Source organism: Acinonyx jubatus, chromosome C1 (assembly GCF_027475565.1).
Source record: "Acinonyx jubatus isolate Ajub_Pintada_27869175 chromosome C1, VMU_Ajub_asm_v1.0, whole genome shotgun sequence".
NCBI lineage: Eukaryota > Metazoa > Chordata > Mammalia > Carnivora > Felidae > Acinonyx > Acinonyx jubatus.
The window spans coordinates 165,210,895-165,231,615 of NC_069381.1; the positions used below are offsets into that span (position 1 = coordinate 165,210,895).

The window sequence follows — 20,721 nt, forward strand, 5'->3', positions numbered from 1 at the left end:
TTCCTAGTCTCTGGCACAGGAACTCTGCACTCTCACCTACTGGCAGTTAAGCACTCCTCTTTTGTCTCTGGCTTTTGTCCACTCCCTGCTTGTACACTGTCTGCGTCCAAGCTGTCAGCCTGCCAGGTGACTCCTCCCTCCCAAATTTTATCTCATTCGGGGCTGTGTTTCCAAACTTTTCACTTCTGAAAGCCCTGTGGCTTGGAGCTGTGCCAACCCTCTGGGGGAGGGTCTTCCTGAGCAATGGCAGGGTGCTGGCTTGTCCCAGAGATGTTCCTGTAATCTCTCTGTGGCAGAGGTTCAGAGATTGTGGCTATGTGCTGGCACCTCAGAAAAAGTGTGTGCGATTGCTCAGAGGCAGTGGTTCATGGGTTATGGAAAATCACAATACACAACTGGCACCAGGTGTCACCACACCCTGGTGTCTTTGTTCCAATACCAGCAAACATGGCTGCTCCCTGGGGTCCCCTGGGACCTTTGTTTGTTGGGTGGCCAAATGGACTCTACCAAATGCCCTCCTAGCAGGGGAACTGCTTCTTCGCATGTGACCTACAGACCCCTCAGACCTCGCTGCCTGCTCCCGTGGATTCACCCTTCCTCCCCACCAGAGCACTGCCAGGTATTAAGTTCCAGAATTTTAGACTCTGTTTTCTCCTGTTTATAGAGCCCTAATGGTATTGAAACCCTCTCCTTTCTCCTTATCAATGGTTTTGGGGAATAGATTTCTTGTGTAGTCCCTTGTGTTTCTACTCTTTGTCTCCAGCTCCTTTGGGCAGAGTGCTTTTCCTGCACTCTCCGGTGTGCTGCACTCTCCCCCCCGCCCCTTATCTGTCCTCTCTCCACAAAAACAGCTCCCTACCCTCTGTAGCTTTTCTCTCATCCATTTCACCTCTCTGCACTGAGTACCTCCTGAGTTCTATGGCTCAAGTTATGCAGATTGTTGTGTTAATCCTCAGGTCAATTTTCTAGGTGTGCAAGATGGTTTGGTGCTGTTCTAGCTGCATTTCAGGGATGAGAGAAGTTCAGAACTTCCATGGTGTTCTGCCACCTTGGCCAGAAATGTTATATCCTCTTGATGAATTGACTTCTTTTATCATTATATGATGACTTTGTTTATTTCTTGTTATAGTCTTTGGCTTAAGTCTGTTTTGTTTGCCATAAGTACAGCTCCCTCTTCTTTATTTTGGTGTCCATTTGCATGGAATATTTTTTTGTGTTCTTTAAGTTTCAGTCTGTGTGTGTCCTTAAAGTTGATGTGTCTCTTTGTAGGCAACATAGGTGGGTCTTATTTTTATACATTCAGCAACTGTATATATTTTGATTAGAGAATTTTAGTTTGTTTATATTTAAAGTAATTACTGATAGGTATGGACTTACTCTTGCAATGTTGTTGTTTTCTGGTTCTTTTGTAAATCCTTTGTTCTTTTTTGTCTCTCTTGCTTTCTTTTTTCTGTCATGGTATGCTTTGATTTCTTTCTATTTATTATTTGTGTATGCACTATAGCTTTTGCTTTGTGGTTATCATAAGGCTTACGTAAATTATAACAGTCTGTTTTTAGCTTGGAGCAATTTAACTTTGAATGCATAAAAAAGCTCTACATTTTTTGCTTCCCCCAACATTAAAAATTTTTTTAATATTTATTTATTTTTGAGAGAGAGAGACAGAGAGAGAGAGAGAGACAGAGCACAAGCAGAGTAGGGGGCAGAGAGAGAGGGAGACACATAATATGAAGCAGGCTCCAGGTTCTGAGCTGTCAGCCCAGAGCCGGATGGGGGGCTTAAACTTGTGAATCAGGAGATCATGACCTGAGCTGAAGTTGGACACTCACCTGACTGAGCCATCCAGGTGCTTCTTGTGTTTTTGATATCATAATTTACATCTTTTAAATATGGTTTTTAAAAATGTTTATTCATTTTTGAGAGAGAGAGAGAGAGAGAGAGAGCAAGGGAGGGGTAGAGAGAGAGGGAGAAAGAATCCCAAGCAGGCTTCATGCTGATAGCACAGAGCCCAACATGGGGCTTAATCTCATGAACCATGAAATTATGACCTGAGCCGAAATCAAGAGTCAGATGCTTAACCGTCTGAGCTACCCAAGGCATCCTGACGACTTATATCTCTTTATTTACGTTGCGTATCCATTAATAAATTATTGTAGTTATATTTATTTTTAGTACTTTTATCCTTTAACTTTTATACTAGTGGTAATAGTGGTTTACCTACCACCATTGCAATATCATTCTTCATTCAACTATATATTTACCTATATGACTGAATTTAACCTTTCATATGTTTTTATGTAACTAATTAGCACCCTTTTGTTTTAGCTTGAGAACAAAACAACTCTCCCAACTTCTGTCTGCCTTCTTCTGTCTTGATAAACTCTCCCAACTTCTGTCTGCCTGGGAAACTCTTTATCTCTCTTTTAATTCTGCAGGACTACTTTGCCAGGTAAGGTATTCTTGGTTGGCAGTCTTCTTCCCCCCATTACTTTGGCTATATCATCCAACTCTCTTTTGGCCTGCAAAGTTTCTACTGAAAAATCTGCTGATACTTTTATGAGGGTTCTCTCTTCATAGCAATTTGCTTTTCTCGATGCTTTTAAGATTCTAACAGTTTAGTTGTAATGCATCTTGGAGTGAGTCTCTTTGGATTTGTCTTTTTTTTTTTACTCTCTGAGATTCTTTGATCTGGATGTCTGTTTCTTTCCTTAGGTTAGGGAAGTTTTAAAGCTATTATTTCTTTGAATATGCTCTCTTTTTCTCTCTCTTCTTCTGTGATCCCTGTACTATGAATTCTGGCCCATTTGATGGTGTTCCATGAATTTCTTAAGCTATTTTCATTCTTTTTCATTTATTTTTCTGTTAACTTCTCTAATTGGCTGAATTCCACTACCCTGTCTTTTGAATTTTGTTGATCCTTTTTTTTTCCTTCTTCATCTAGTCTGCTTTTGAGTCCATCTATTGAAAATTTCAGGTCAGTTATTGTTTTCTTCAGCTCTATGATTTCTGATTGATATTTTCTTATATTTCCTATCTATTTGTCAAAATTTTCACTGAATTGTTCTTCTGACCTCAGGAAACATCTTTATGACCAGTATTTTGAACTCTTTATTAGATTAATTACTTATTTTCATTTTATTTAAGGTCCCTTTCTAGAGTTTTATCTTATTCTACTGTTTGCTAAGTATTTCTCTGTTTCTTCATTTTCCTAACTTTGTTGGTTTCTGTATATTGTATAAAATAGCCACTTCTTTCCCTCTTGACATAATATCTCATGTAGGAGATCAAACTTGTTAATCAACCTGGCTAAGCTCTTGGCTTTCTCCTGGACTTCTGTGATTGACCAAGATGCCTGTTTTGTTTTAGTGGCTCCTGGTAGTTAAGTCTTGTCAGTGTTCCAAAAGGGAGGATTACAGTTGGCACCTAGATGTAGATTGATTAGAAGCTGGAACGTCAGGCAGAAGCTGGGAAAGTATGTACTTATGTCATAGTCAGGCCCTAGATATGTATTAAAGTTAGAAGCTTGAGTTGTGGGGCAACTAGGTGGCTCAGTAGGTTAAGCGTCAGACTTTGGCTCAGGTCATAATCTCACAGTTCTTGGGTTCGAGCCCTGCATCAGGCTCTGTGCTGACAGCTCAGAGTCTGGAGCCTGCTTCAGATTCTGTGTCTCCCTCTCTCTCTGTTCGTCCCCCACTTGCACTCTGTCTCTGTCTCTGTCTCTCTCAACAATAAATAAACATTAAAAACAAAAACCAATCCCCCCCTTCCCCTGCCCCCCCCCCCCCCCCAGCTCATTCATTAGTTTTTAAGAAGCTAGATCCTTTTCAAGGAAAGACTTGGAGAGGAGCATTTTCACCTGCTTCTTCTGTATTGAGCCCTGGAGGGATAGCTGAGTAAGAACTCTTCTTTGTTTCCTATAATCCTGTGGGACTGGCTGCTATGAGAGCCAGGTGATTTGCAAATCTGTCCCTTGAGTGGCAGCTGTAAAAGTTGGAGTGCAGACATGTGTACAAGCTTCTTCCAGGGAAATACTGGTGACTTGGAGCAGGCTGGAGGGAGAAAACAGGGGAGGTATCTGTGGTCTTACCAGTGTCTGGAGATGATGGCTGCCAGCCACTAGATGCATGCTAAATTAGAAACCTGGCCCTCAGGCAGCAGCTTTTAAAGTATGCAAATAAATCCCTCTCATAGAGAGACTGGAAGAAGGGTATTTTTGCCTGCTCTCTCTGTGTTGAGCTCTGGGGTGATAGCCCATTAAGAATTGCTTCTTTGAGGGTGCCTTGAAGCTCATTCAGTTAAGCATTCAACTCTTGATCTTGGCCCAGGTCATGATCTCATGGGTTCCTGAGTTCTAGCCCCATGTCAGGATCTGTGCTGACAGTGTGGAGCCTGCTTGAGATTCTCTGTCTCCCGCTCTCTCTGCCCCTCCCCTGCATGCATGTGCTCTTTCTCTCTCTCTCAAAAATAACATTAAAAAAAATTGCTTCTTTGTTTGCTGTATCCCTGTGGGGCTCATGAATGGAAACTCCATTGGCTGTCAGAACCAGGCAATCCAGAGGCCCATCCCTTGGTCAGTGGCTGGAAAAAAATGGGGTATAGATGTATGTACAAGCTTCTTTCAGGGAAATACTAGTGACTTGGAGTGAGTGGAGGGAGTAGATGGGGGAAATGTTTGCCAACGTTCCTAGTCTCTGAGGGAGAATCAGAGCCCCTGGATGCCTGCTAAATTAGAAGCCTGACCTTTAGGAAGCAGCTTTTGATATGTGTAGATAAACTCTTTTCAGGGAATGAATGGGAGATGGGTATTTTTCGTCTGTTCTCACTGTGCTGAGCCTTGGTGGGGATAGCCAGTTAAGAACTGTTTTTCTGTTTGATACAGTCTTGTGAATCTCATGGATGAAAGTCCTATTGGCTTTCAGAACAAGGTGTTTGGGAGCCTGTCTCACAGGTGGGAGTCTTAAAAGTTGGAGTGTTAGAGGTAGGATCCCAACCCCCTTTGCTCCAGAGGGAGAAGTTGGCTGTTGGGTGTTCCATTCTTATTGCATAGTGCTGTACTAGGTGTGGGTTTTATGGCAAAAGTGTGTCTCAGACTTTCCTACCCATTTCAATATATTTCCTTTTTTTAATGTTTATTTATTATTATGAGAGAGAGAGAGAGTGAGCATGAGTGTGGGAGGGACACACACACACACACACACACACACACACACACACAGAATCTGAAGCAGGCTCCAGGCTCTGAGCTGTCAGCATAGAACCTGATGCAGGGCTCAAATCCACAGGCCACGAGATCATGACCTGAGCCGAAGCCGGACACACTTAACTGATTGAGCCATCCAGGCTCCTTTCAGTGTTATTTTCTCATTTGCCCAGTGTGTAGGAGTAACTCGACTAGTTTCTGTATTTTTTCACAGGAAATTGCTCCATGTATAGCTGCATATTTGGTATATCTTGGGGAGGAGGGAAGCTCAGGAGCCTCCTCTGTCACCCATCTCATTGACTCTCCATTTTGATTCTGGTCTCCTAAAGTATTGAAGGTACCATGGTTGGAAGCAGGGAAGAGGCTGACAATGAAATGGGTGTACATCAGAGGAACACAGACTCTGACATCCATTCTGCCTCATGACTATATGCACCTACCATAGAAAAGAATCTTAGCAAAGAGGGGGGAAGCTAATGGCAAATTATTTATAAAAACCTATCAGATGAAACAATATACTATCCACAAGAGTAACATAAGAAAACAATATTTACAGTAGTATCAAATGTAATAAAATACTTAGGAATAAATTTAACCAAGGAGGTAGAAGACTTATTCAGTAAAAACCACAAAACATTGCTAAAAGAAATTTAAGAGAAGACAAATAAATGGAAATACACCTCAAGTTTTTGTAGAGTGGAAGACTTAATGTTGTTAACATGTCCATACTACCAAAAGTAATCTACAGGTTCAATGCAGTCTCTATCAAAATTCCAACAGAATTTTTTAAAGTCTTTTTTTTTAAAGTTTATTCATTTATTTTGAAATAGAGAGAGAGTGAGCATGAGCAGGGGAGGATCAGAGAGAGAGAGAATCCCAAGCAGGCTCTGCGCTGTCAGTGCAGAGCTGGATGCAGGGCTTGAACTCACAAACTGTGAGATCATTACCTGAGCCGAAATCCAGAGTCAGATGCTTAACCAACTGAGCCATCCAGGTGCCCCTCCAACAGCACTTTTTGAAGAAATAGCAAAATTCATCCTAAAATTTTTATGGATTCTTAAGGGACTTTGAATATTCAAAACAATTTTGTAATAAAAAAACAAATTTGGAGGACTCACACTTCTTGACTTCAAAACATACCACAAAGTCACAGTAATCAAAACAGTGTGGCATTAGTATAAAGACAGACAAATAGATTAGTGGAATAAAGTAGAGAGCCCCAAAATAAACCATCACATATATAGCCAAATGTTCTTTGACAAGCGTGCCAAGACTATTCAATATGAAAAGATAATCTCTTCCACAAATATTTTTGGTAAAAGTGGGCATATATATGCAAAGGAATTAAATTGGACCCTTATCTTTTACTGTATTCAAAAATTAAACTGGATTAATGACATAAAGACAAGACCTAAAACTATAAAACTCCTAGGAGAAAACAAAGAGCAAAAACTTCATCATGTTGAACTTGGCAATGATTTCTTGGAATACGACATCAAAAGCACAGAAAACACAAGCAAAAAAAGGAAAAATAGGACTACATTAAACTGAAAAACTTTTATGCATCAAGTGGCTCAGTCAGAATGAAATAGCAAGCTGCAGAATGGGAGAAGATATTTGTAAGCTATATCTGATAAGTGATTAATACCCAGAATAAATAAAGAACTGCTACAACTCAACAACAAAAAATCAAATAATCTGATTAAAAATTAAAAGTTAAAAATTAAAAAAAGGCTTTGAATAGACATTTATCCAAAGAAGATATACAAATGGCCCACAAGCATACAAAAAGATGCTCAACATTAGTAATTATCTGAAAAATGCAAATCAGAACCACAATGAGATATTACCTCACAACCATTAGCATGTCTACTATTAAAAATAAAAACACAGATAGGGTGCCTGGGTGGCTCAGTTAAGCGTCCAACTCTTGATTTTGGCTCAGGTCAGAATATCACAGTTTGTGGGATCAGGTCCTGCATTGGACTCTGTGCTGTGTGGAGCCTACTTGGGATTCTCTTTCTCCTCCCACCCTCAATATAAATAAATAAACATTTAAAAACAAGACAGAGAATAATAAGTGTTGGTGAGTATGTGGAGATATTGGAACCTTGTACACTGTTGGTGGGATTGTAAAATGATGCAATTGCTATGGAAGACAGTATGGTAGTTCCTCAAAAGTTTAAAAATAGAAGTACCATATGGTCCAATAATCCTTCTTTGGGGGATATATCCAAAAGAATTGAAAACAGGGACTCAGAGATATTTGCACATCCATGTTCATGGTAGCACTATTCACAATACCTAAGAGTGGAAGCAACCCAAATGTTTATCAGTAGGTGAGTGGATCAACAAGAGGTGATATATACATACAATGGAATATTATTCACCCTTAAAAAGGAGGGGGATCCTTTTTACATTTTTTCACATGCTACAGCATGATTGGACCTTAAAGACATTATGTCAAGTGAAATGAGCCAGTCACAAAAAGACAGATACCATATGGTTCCTTTTATATGAGGTATCTAAAATAATAAAATTTATAGAAAGCACAATGGTGGTTATCAGGGGTTGGGGTGGGGGAAATAGAAGTTGTTTAATGATTATAGAGTTTCAGATTTGCAAGATGAAAAGATTCCAAATATCTTTTTCACAATAATATGAATATACTTAACACTGTTGAACTGTAAATTTTAAAATGGTTAAGATGGTAATTTTTTTTTCAATAGCACTATGCAGTTTTATTAGCCAGTTAAGTACAGGAGCATCTGGTAAGATCAGGACAGAATTGGGATTTAAATGTGAACAGATGTAACATCTAACAGTTTGGAAGAAGCCACTATATACTCTCTTCACAAACATGTTTTTTTTTACAGAGCCAGTACTGTACTAGCCATTAACCCAGCCAAGTGCACTGAAATAGAAAAGATACAACAAGAAAAATAGCTACATGAGAAACACTTTAGGAGAAGAGTCTTTCCCCTTTTGCCTCTAAAACAACAACATATACAGTCTAGATCTACCTATATAGTCCTACATTAGCTTCTAGAATATTTGTCAGGACCGCAAAAATGAAATGACACTGGCCAGTACAGTCTTTGGATATTTGGGAAAGGGAAGGGGAGAAAGTCAGTTCTCAGAACAAATTAGTCAGCTTCAGTTTCATCAGCAGGATCTTTGGAGTCTTTGTTCTTGCACACTTCACATTCTTCATGTGCTTTCCCTTCTCTCGCAAATGCTCCAGTTTGGCAGCCATTTGTGCCTCTTGATCTGTTTATTGGCATCCATTTTGTGGGTCAGCTTTTCTTCTGCCATTTTACCAAAGTTGTTCTCTGCTGTTGCTTTCTGAAGCACTTTTTCATGTTCTCGTTCCTTGGTAAGCTGCTTCAAGACTTCGACTTCTTGGGACTTGTGTTTTTCTTCTGCAGCTTCTAATTTCTTCTGAATTTCCTCCAGGGAAAGATCCTTATTTGAAGGGGAAAGGGGGAATTCTGGGACAGATTCATTTGACTGAGGGCTGAGAATCAGCTTAAAAGCCTGGCCTGAGGCATACTTCTCCAGTTCTTTCACGGGGATATCAGAAGAAGCCATGGTGAATGGACTACAAGACTGGCAGTGCGTTCTACTCAATCCGCTGGTAAGGAAAACCCTGCTTGGTCTGAGCCACCTGGCCACACTCTCCAAGATGGTAAATTTTATGTTATGTAAGTTTTAATCACAATTTAAAATATTTTAAAAATATTATGTGGTTTTTCAACTCTTTGTTTAGATTTTGTTATATTAATTGAAGATACACCACCATTTGTTTCATAAATCATTTTGACCATAAAGACACTTTCAAAACGATCTCTTTCCTTCCTCCACTAGTAGGAAATATATAGTCTTATTTTGCCAAAGAGAAAATATAAACACAAACAAGTAAATCCCGTTCTCATCCATATGGTTCATTTCCAGACCGCTTTAGAAATTGACTTAACTAAATCAATCCCCAACTCTTCCTGACTCCAGTTCTTTTAAGCTTAACTTTGAAAGGATCCAGGGAAGGTGTATGAAAAGGTCAGAATCTATCTTCTGAGCCATAGTTCATTAGAAAATTTCTATCACTATGTGTGTGCCCTTCCATTATAGGTACAGGACAGTTTCACAAGAATTGATTTCTGAAGGAAAGTGAAAAATATAAAGAAATGCAAGTTGAAAGAAATAAAATCACATCAGATATTTAGAAACATTAAGAAGGGTTCTCTCAAGTATTCTATTTAACATGTTTTCTTGACCTTACTCAAGTTGCTTTTTCTTTATTCTACAGTTGAGGATAACTTTGTCTTTCCTTCGTTCCTTCCCTTCCTTTACTTCTTTTATGCTTTATTTATCTTTCATTAATTCAGTAGGCATTTGGTGCCTGTAATCATCTTATGAGTTTCTATTAGGTCTTTTGTTCTTCATGACATCCCTATGATGTAAGATAGTCTGTAGATGCAGTGCTACACCAGAGAGGGAGGGATGACCAATTATTTTACTGTCGGGAAACTTGAGTGCCTGTTGCCTATTAATTATCACATGTGCTCCAGTGATTGCCCTGTTCTGGAGTCTATACTCCTCAATTTTCACAGGAAGCTCTTTGGGAACTATTTTATTAGATATTATAAAAGGTTAAGGAGTATGAAGCAGTAGGGAGAAGATGTATTTGTCGTCTACCGAGTGTTTGATCTACCTGTGTGTATTTAGAACAAACAGAATCAATCTTTTTAGCTGTTAGGAATCAAGCATTCCTGTTAGGAATCAACATTTCTTGAATGGCCAGTGGTGCCATTATGGATATCACTATTTTATAGAATATTAAGATAGGAAAAATTTTTGAATACCTATTTTTGCTAGGCATAGTCCTTTTTTTTTCCTTATAATGTTATGATGTATGAATAATTTATTACTCTCTTTTATAAAAATAAGAGAACTGAATTTGGGCAACTGGCTCAAGATCATCCAACCAGTAAATGAAAGACAAGAGATCCAAACCTAGGATAATCTATCTCCAAAGTGTCTCTAAGCTTTCTATCTTGATGATTGGCCACATTTAAAATACTTAATAGCTATAATTTTATTTCAAGAGGAATAATTTTATGTACTGTATGAATTTCACTTCAGGTATTTATAGATTAGCACTTTTAACCCTTCTTTCTTGACACAAAGACATTTTCTCTTAATAAAGACATTTACATGAAAATGGGCTAATCCATATTATAGTGCTTTATCTGTTCAGTCCATGTTATAGGTTTATCAGTTCACATTTTCCATATTTCTTACTTGAAAGCATAAGCCTTGGTGTGCTGAAAGATGACAAAAAAGAATTAATGATCAAAACCTGAGGAGAAAGCTGGGGCCAAGAGTCCCTGGAAACGAAAATGTGTTGAGTCAAGAGGAATGACATTGCAATAGTAAGGCTTTTTTACTGACAAACACAATGTCTGGGCATGTGCCTGTGGGGAAAGACATGTAAAAGTAGGGACATTTTAAGAGTTTGTTAGTGTGCAACACTTAGCTCTTGAAAATTGTGTTTTATATCTTACGAAGAACTCGTAAGTGTACCCACATCTCATTAAGTATAATTTCTGCACAGTGAACAAGATGTAAATGCTTTTTATAGTTTTGTTGTTTAAATTATTTGTGTTTGGTTCTGATTTCTAAAGAATAATAATGCTTACTAGAGAATTATTTTGAAATGAGACAATCTAATCTACAAATTGTACTGGGTAACTTAAATTGTTATTAATATTAAATTTAATGATCAATGAAATAAACATCACATTTATTTTATAGACTTTTAATTATTTTATGTTGGGAGTCAATAACTTTTGTTTTCAAACTAGAATACTGTTTTTTTTTAATGTTTATTTTTGAGAGGGACAGAGAGAGAGAGAGCAAGCATGCGTGAGAGTGGGGTAGGGGCAGAGAGAGAGGGAAACAGAGGATCTGTCTGCTGCACTGACAGCAGAGAGCCTGATGCAGGGCTCGAACTCACAAACTGGAGCATCATGACCTGAGCCAAAGTTCGACCCTTAACAGATGGAGCCACCCAGGCGCCCTCAGAACAATGCTTTTTAAAAAGGATCTTAACTAAGAGATCATTCACATACCGTACAATTGTGCCATTACAATGTGCAGTTCAAAGGGTTTTAGTACATTCACAAATGACTCCTACCATTACAACAGTAGATTTTAGAACATTTTCATGACCTCAAAAAGAAACCCTATTCACTTTAGTATTACCATCCCTACTTGTTTCTCTTTACTCCCTGCCCATCCATAGGCACCCACTAATCTGCTTTTTATCTCTATTGATTTGTTAATTCTGGATATGTTATATAAATGGAATAATTAACATTTAGTCTTCTGTTACTGGCTTCTTTTACTTAGCATGATGTGTTCAAGGTTTATTCATGCTGGAGCATGTATCAATAATCTATTAATTATTATGGTTGAATAATATTTCCATTGTATGGATATACCATATTTTATTTATCCATTCATCAGTTGGACATGTGAGTTATTTCCACCTCTTGCCTATTGTAAACAGTGTTGCTTAATTATTTGTGTACAACTATTTATTTGAATGCCTACTTTCAGTTCTTTTGGGTATATATAAGAAGTGGAATTAGTAGATCATATGGTAACTTATTTAAACTCTATGTTTAAATGTTTGAGAAATTGCTATTCAAAAGTGGCTGCACCATTTTACATTCTTACCAGCAGTCTAGGAAAGTTCGGATTTTTTTCACGTTCTTGTCAACATTTGTTATTATCTGGCTTTTGATTCTAATGTCCTAGTAGGTACAAAGTGATATGCCGTGGATTTAATTTACATTTCTGTGATGACTAATGGTGTTGAATATCTTTTTATGTGGTTGGTGCCCACTTCGATATCTTCCTTGGAAAAACGTTCATTTAAATATTTTGCCTCTTTTTAAAAAAATGGCTTATGTGTCTCTCTAGTACTGAGTTGTAAAAGTTCTTTGTATACTTTGGATACAAGTCTGTTATCAGATACGTGATTTATTTTGTCTCCATTTTGTGGGTTGGCTTTTCACTTTCTCAGTGGTATCCTTGGAAGCACAAACATTTCTGATTTTGCTGAAATTCAGGTATCTATTTTTCTTTTGTCGCTTGTGCTTGTGATGTCATATCTGAGAATCTTTTTCAAATCCAAGGGAACATATCCTTTGCTTTTTTTTTTGAGTTTTATAGTTTTACAATTATGCCTTTGATCTATTTTGAGTTAATTTTTGTATATCCTGGGGCAAAGGTCCAGCTTCAATCTTTTACACATAGCTCTTCAGTAATTCCACCTCCATCTGTTGAAATACTCCCTATTAAATGGTTTTGGCACCCTTGTCAAAAACTAAGTTGGCCATAGACATATGATTTTATTTCTTGACTCAGTTCTATTCCATTCATTTATATGTTTATACTTTTGTGAGTACCACACAGTTTTGATTACCAATGACTTGTAGTAAGTTTAAAATCAGGAAATATAAGTACTCCTACTTTGTTACTCTTTTCAAGATTGTTTTGTCTATCCTGGATCCTATGTAATTACATATAAATTTTACAATCAGCCTGTGAATTTCTACAAATAAGTCAGATTGAATTTCTCATAGGCATTCTGTTGAATCTGTAGATCAGTTTGAGGAGTATTGCCATATTAAGTCTTCCAACCCACGCTCATGGATGTTTTTTCCATTTGCTTAGATTTTCTTTAATTTCCTTCAACAGTGTTTTGTAAATTTCAAAGTATGAGTTTTGCACTTATTTTTTTTTTAAAAATTAATGTTTATTTTTGAGAGAGACAGAGCATGAGTGGGGGAAGGGCATAGAGAGAGGGAGATACAGGATCTGAAGCAGGCTCCAGACTCTGAGCTATCAGCAGAGAGCCCTACAAGGGGCTCGAACTCACTAATGGTGAGATCATGACCTGAGCTGAAGTTAGATGCTTAAATGACTGAGCCACCCAGGTGCCCTATGAGTTTTGCACTTCTTTTGTTGAGTTTGTTCCTAAGTATTTTATTCATTTTGATGCTATTGTAAAAATTATGTTTTTCTTATTTTTGTATTGAGATTATTCATTGCTGGTTCATAGAAATACTATTGATTTTTGTATATTGTCCTAATATTCTGAAAACTTGCTGAATTAATTTTTTTTTTAGTTTTAATAATTTTTTAGTGTATTCCCTAGGATTTCTTTTATACAGTATCATGCCACCTGTGTTTGGACATAGTTTTTATTTATTTATTGTTTTTAAATTTATTTTTAATGTTTATTTTTGAGATAGAGAAACAGAGTGTGAGTTGGGAAGGGGAAGAGAGAGAGGGAGACACAGAATCTGAAGTAAGCTCCAGGCTCTGAGCTGTCAGCACAGAGCCCGATGCCGGGCTCAAACTCACGAACTACAAGATCATGACCTGAGCTGAAGTCCAATGCTTAATGGACTGAGCCCCCTGGGCGCCCTTCTTTGGATATAGTTTTACTTCTTCTTTTCCAATCTGGATGTATTCTGTTTCTTGCCTATATTGTCCTAATTTGAACCTCCAGTAGAATGTTGAACAAAAGTGCTGAAAAAAGCATTTTTGTCTTGTTCCTGATCTTAGGGGTAGGGCATCTAGTCTTTCACCATTATGTATGGTGTTAGCTATGTTTTTTGACAGTGGCCTTTACCAGGTTGAGGAAGTTTCCTCATATGCCTTCACTGTCATGTGGCTTTATCATGAAAAGTTACTGGATTTTGTCAAATGCTTTTCTGGTGTTTATCGAGATAATTGTGTGATTTTAATTTTTCATTCTATTGATATGATGCATTAAATTAATTGATTTTCAGATGTTAAACTAACCTGGCATTCCTGGAGTAAATCCCACTTGGTCATGGAGTATCACTTTTTAAAAAATATGTTACTGGATTCAATTTGCTAGTATTTTGTTCAGGATATTTGCATCTGTATTCTTAAGAAATATTGGTCCATAGTTTTTTTTGTTTTTTGTTTTTTTCCTTGTGATGTCTTTGTTTGGTTTTGGCATCAGGGTAATACAAGGTAATGAGTTGGGAAGTGTTTCATCCTCTTATATTATTTGGAAGAGTTTGTGTAGAGCTGTTATTAATTCTTTGGTATAATTCACTAGTGAAGCCATCTGGGCTTGGATTTCCTTTTTGGGTAGGTTTTGGTTAATAATTCATTCCCTTCACTTGTTGTAGATATTTTGAGATTGTTTTTTCTTGAATCAATTCAATAGTTTGTGTCTTCCAAAGAGTTTATTTCATCAAAATTATCTAATTAATTAGTGTACAGTTAGTTGTTCATAGTATTCCTTTATAATACTTTTTTTCCCCCTCTAAGTTTGGTAGTAATATCCTCTCTTTTATTTCTGATTCTAGTATTTTAAGTTTCTCTATTTTTTCTTGGTTAATCTATCCATAGGTTTGTCAAACTTGTTGACCTTTATAAAGAACCAGGTTTTTTTAAATTGATTTTTCACTATTGTCTTTGCATTCTCTATTTCATTAATTCCTGTTATACTTTTTATTAATAAAATAATTCTTATTATTTTCTTCCTTTAGATTTAATTTGCTCTTCTTTTTCTAGTGTTTTAAGGTGGAAGCTTAGCTTTACTATTTGAGATCTTTCTTTCTACATATAAGCGTTTGCAGATACACGTACTGCTTTAGATACATCTATCATTTGTATGTTGTGTCTTTATTTTCATTCATCTCAAAATATTTTCTGGTTCCTTATTTGACTTCTTCATTGAACCATTGATTATTCAGGAGTGTGTTGTTTAATTTTCACACATTTGAGGATTTTTCTAATCTTTTTCTATTCTACTTTCATCCCATTTTGATTGGAAAATCTACTTTGTATTATTTCTGTCCTTTTAAGTTTTTGAGGTGTGTTTTATGGGCTAGCATGTGATCTATCTTAAAGAATCTTCCTTATGCACTTGAGAAGAATGTATATTCTGTCATTGTTGGGTGAAATATTACATAGGTATCTGTTAAGTCCGGTTGATTTATAGTGTTGTTCTAGTCTTCTATTTCCTTGTTAATCTTCTGCATAGCTGTTCTATCCATTATTAAAAGTTGAGTATTGAAGTCTCCACCTATTATTGAATTGTCTCTTTTTCCTTTCATATCCATCTAATAGCTCTTTTATAATCTCACTTTTTAAAGGCACTCAAATACCACAGGCCAAGATCATTGTGCCTCTGGTGCTGAATGGGAAAATGGTGCAAAGTGAAAGGTCTCCACTGACAAGGTCGGAAGGTTTCAACAGATATGAACTTATTTTGTCAAGATTATTTACTCTGAAACTTCTGGATTTCTAGTGATCTAATTTCCAATGATTGAGGATGGAGGCTAAATTCTCACTGCAAGAAGAGGAGAAAGAGATTTTTTAGCTTACCAAATTCTAAAAACAAAGAGAAATTCAACTTATGAAGTGGGGATAAAGAGGGACTGATTTCTTCCTTTGGTATTATGTGTGGAAGCAACAAAACAAGAAAGGAATAAGAAATAATGATAGAAAAATGTAGTTTACTCTTGGGGGAGGAGACTGACTTATTCTCTCAGAAACCGTATTTGCTACCATTAAACCCACTTACCTTCTAGTCACTATTGTGGAACTTAGATTCTCAAGAGGTATGAGGATGAAAACATCCCTAGTCAAAAGACACTATTTCTAAACAGAGCTTTTATCCTGAGTATTTTTCCACTTTTCTTCCCACGAGTTAAATATTGATACCTCTTTTATGACCATCCCTTAAAATTACCATAAGACCCAGGTCTGGACATCCAGATGAGGTCCTTTCTTTCCCTGGGGTAGTAACCTTGTTTCCTTGGCTAGGTATAGTCAGAGGTGTCCCAAAACAAAAGGCTGGATCCCCAGATGTTTGCCAAAGAGAAGAAAAAATGCAGGATGTAATGTCATATTTCTATGATCCTTTAATTTCATCCATAAAATGTTCCATTTGTTTATACTGGGGAAGAGAGAGTTCAAGGCATCATTTCATAATGGCCTTGTACCTGGATACATAACACACCCTTAACCTTTGCTGGAGGCATCTGAAGTGAGAGTGTTGCCGATGATTGCTTTTTCACTAATGCTGACAAAGGGTCTTGTGGAAATATATTGCAGATCTTATGAATTTCTTTTTAATATATTGGTGTTTAATAATATAACTATAACCAATGAATAATAATGCTTAACAGACTTTCACTTCTTAGTCATAAACAATTTTTAAGCTAAAATAAAAGAGTCTAATAAGAGTAGAATATATGACAAGTTAAGTTTTAATTAGAAGTATACTGTGAAGTAAAGACCTAACTAATGAAGCCCTACTTAGGGTGGGCCAGTCAGAGAAGGACACTACATGGGAGTATCTGGCTTACCAGAAGGCATTAAGAGGGATTTCAGTGCTGAGGATTCTTCACAGAGTAACAGAATATAGAGTAGATGATGTTTGGAGGGGGCCAAAGAAAACTTTTCTATTTCAAAAATTTGCCTACAGCTAACTCTGCCCTGTTGACATTAAACTGGGCTTCACCAATTTCTGGATCTTAAAAACATATAAAAGTAAAAATGTTATGTATTACCTAATTAATTTTTAAATAACACCATTTGTTATTTTGGGACACTGTCTCAGATTGCATCAACCCATGACAGCAAGTAATGGTGGACATTTATCACTTTTAATGATTCAAATGAGTACTCCATGTACTTCCTATACTGTTCCCCAGAGTTACTGAAAATAAATCTTTGGGAATGCAGCAATTCTATAGAATGCTTATTTTGAGTTGTTTGTAGGGCTTCCTGGTTTACAACATACACCTTTAGAAACTTAGCAATCTTGATAGACAGTTTTAATGCCCCAAATGAAGCAATAATTCTAAGAGGAAGTATTCTTTTGGGGACTCTGACTACACTCAAAGTTACCAGAGAGGCGCTATTGATCTGGGGGGTGAAAAAAATAACAAAAGCTGTGTTCCCAAAGCTCCAAACTCTTGTTAGAACAGATTGTCCCAGGGGCACCTGGGTGGCTCAGTCGGTTAAGTGTCCGACTTCAGCTCAGGTCATGGTCTCACGGTTCATGAGTTTGAGTCCTGCATTGGGTTCTGCTTCAAATCCTGTATTCCTCTCTCTCTGCCCCTCTACTGCTCTCTCTTTCTCTCAAACACAAATAAAACATAAAAAAAAATTAACCTTCTTGTTAAAAAATAACAGGTTGTCCATATCTAGAGTCCCCATGGAATGAAAGACCAGGCCTCTGGGCATTGTCTCCAGAGTCCTAATCTATGTTAAGACTGAAAGAGTTAAAGATTATCACAGGGAGGTACCTGGGTGGCTCAGTATGTTAAGCATCTAACTTCAGCTCAGGTTATGATCTCAAGGTTTGTGGGTTTGGGCCTGCATTAGGCTCTGCACTGACAGTAAGTGGAGGCCCTGCTTGAGATTCTCTCTCTCTCTCTCTCTCTCTCTCTCTCTCTCTCTCTCTCTCCCTCTCTCTCTCTCTGCCCCTCACCACTTACAATTTTCTCTCTCTCTGTCTCTCAAAATAAATAAGTGAACTTAAAAAAAATTCTTAAAAGATTATCACAGGAAGTATATATGGATATGTAATATTGTGTGTGTGTGTGTGTGTGTGTGTGTGTGTGTGTGTGTGTGTGTGTTGGAAGGAAGAGGCAGGGAGGAAAGAAAGATGGGAGCCAATTCCAGATCTTGCATGACCTTAAAGCTTGAAATTTCATTTAGCAAGTTAAAACCAAATCCTCAATCTCAAAATCTCAAATGCCCTTTGAGTCACTTAGGACTTTGCTTAGAGCATTAAGAATTAGACAAAGGAAATTCTCAACCACTGCACCTGCTCATACTTCATTCTTGTTTCATCATATCCAAGATCTGAAGGATTGTTTTTATGCTAGGTTAAGGTCTAGGATAGGTTTAGACCTGAGCTTCCTTCCATCTTCCCTTCCCAGACTTCTTTCACCCCATTTTCCCTTCTTGGGTCTCTCTTGATGTTATTCTTCCAGGGGTAGTAAAGACAGAACTGATCGCTCTGGTTTGATTTATAATCCTTTTGTTTTTCCCTGTCCTTGAGAATCAAATCAAGAGAATGAACTTTGATGCCTTTTAAAAATCATTACGTCTCTCCTCTCTCAACTCTCTCTTCCCTCCTAATCTTTCCCCACAATGATGGTAATGTTAATACTGGAGAATCCCATTTCAGCACTGATCTAGAGAAGGTCTTGTTCTTCTTGAACTTGGATGAAATCAAGGGAGGCCTCTGCAAGATCATATCTCTATTGCCATAGAGACTGAGAGGAGACAGTTGTTTCAAATATTAACAAAAATCAGTTTGGGGATGGTATATTTTTCCCATTATGATTTTAGGAAATCATAACATTCTTATGCTTTACAGATTAGAAAATTGAGTCTCAGCCAGGTTAAGAAACCTGCCTGAGGTGTCAGAATGGCACAACTCAGCCTTCTTGACTAGACTAGTTTTCTTTCTACCATGCCATGGCTACTACTTAATAGTTTATTATTTTATGTTTTATTTATTTTTATAAAAGGTTGTGGCCAAGGGAATTTCCCCACCATAATGTATGAAGTTAGTCTGATTCAGATTAGAAGAATGAAGTCTTGAAAACATTTCCCAATAGAAAAAGGAGAGGCAGAAAGAAAAAAAAATAGATTATGTATTATATATCAAGGACTATTTACAATAAAGAGTCTATAGATACCACATGGTTGTTTTATTAAATATAGAGTCAATTTAAAGATTTACAGGGGCTCACTGAAAGAAAATGTTGTGTCATTGGATTAGAAAAGAGCATTCACATGAATACAGGATTGTGTGTGTGTGCGTGTGTGTGTGTTCAGTTTCTTTTGATCTTATTTTGGTTTGTCAAATACAGTAAATGAACAACTTCTGATAAATGACTTGCATGGAATAGGGTGTAACAAATGATGATGATGATGAAAAATGTCCTTAGTAAGATGTACTTAGGAACACTGCATATATATATATATTTGCCTCTCTTCCTCTCTCCCATAGCCCACTTCCCTCCTTTACCCTGAATTGCTATCAAGAGGGGCAGAACCAATATATATTTCTACTAATTGTATATATGTGTACCACTTTCTTTACTGTCTTGGCAACACTGGGTACTATCAATTCCTTTATAAAATTTTGCTACTCTAAAATGGTAAAATTAAATCTTATTTTAATCTACAGCTTCCTGATTATTAATAAGGTTGAGTCTATTTTCTAATAATAGTAATAATAACCAACATTTATTGAGTGCATATACCATGACAATTATTTGATAATCCCTTACGTGTATTGTCTCCTTTATTCCTGATAGTATCCCTGTGAGTTAGAATATCTGATATTTACATTGCAGATGAAAAGGCATAGAGGGATCAGTGACTTGTCCAAAGCCAAACAGCTAGTAAGTGGTCACCTAGATTTGACTTTAAATGACCTGAGTCTAGAGCCTAATGCTCGTAAGAATTTTAAGTTATCTTTTTAAAAAAGTTTATTTATTTTGAGAAAGAGAGAGAGAAAATACCAAGCAGGCTCTGTACTGTCAGTGAAGATATGGAGTTTGAGTACACAAACCTTGAGATCATGCCCTGAGCTGAAATCAAGAGTTGGACACTTAACTGATTGAGCCACCTAGGTGCCCTATATATTAACTTTTTTTCCATATGTTTATTGTCCATGTGGATTTCCTTTTATGTGAATGATCTATTTTTTGTATCCTTTGTCCTTTGTTTTACTTACATAGCCACTTGATGATGAAACTTTATTACCTAAAGGGTAGTGATTTTTTTTTTTAATTTTGTTTCCAATGTTTGGATCTGTAGCAGATCAAAAGACCAACTCATAGTAGATCAAGAGGAAATGACTTTAATAATTTTTAGAAATTCTCAGACTTATAAAATTATGTTGCAAACCATTAGAGATTATGTTTTGTTTTGATAATGGAGAAATTTCTGGGTCTTCATTTTCAGCCCCAAAATAGTAATTAAAAATGTTTATTATATTTTAAAGTGAATATTTAGTGGTTAGACCTACTTAAGACATTCTTAAATTAAGCACTTAAAAAACCCAACTCTTTATTTTTTTCCAAGGAGATGTACTTGCCAAGAATATTTTAATCTATGAGTATATTACACAATTTTAATTGGCAGAAAACATTTGTACCAAGTTAAAAATTGCTTGAGAGAGGCTTCCAACAAAATTGTCAATCTGAGATGTTGACTTCCTTTTTCCCTGTTGAAACAGTGAAGGTCACAAGTTCCAGTTAGTATGTTTTGGCTAGTTTTACAAAAATGAATACTACAGGCCAACTTCTGCTCTTTCTCTTCATTTTTTCTGGATTCCTTTGTTCATTGGTTAATAGAGTTTTTGCCTTTCAGTTGAGTTCTTTATTAAATTGTTTTCTAAAGGAATACAGAAAAGTTATCCACTTGAC

The 20,721-nt window shown here is 36.8% G+C and overlaps 1 long non-coding RNA gene and 1 pseudogene across 1 annotated transcript in view; one reads left to right on the top strand and one right to left on the bottom strand.

The window, feature by feature from the left end:
• The window catches only part of LOC113595301 (uncharacterized), a 198,304-nt gene that overhangs the window by 36,027 nt on the left and 141,556 nt on the right, over window positions 1–20,721 (top strand). The window lies entirely within an intron of this gene.
• LOC106988882 (stathmin-like) lies at window positions 8,347–8,983 on the bottom strand (annotated as a pseudogene).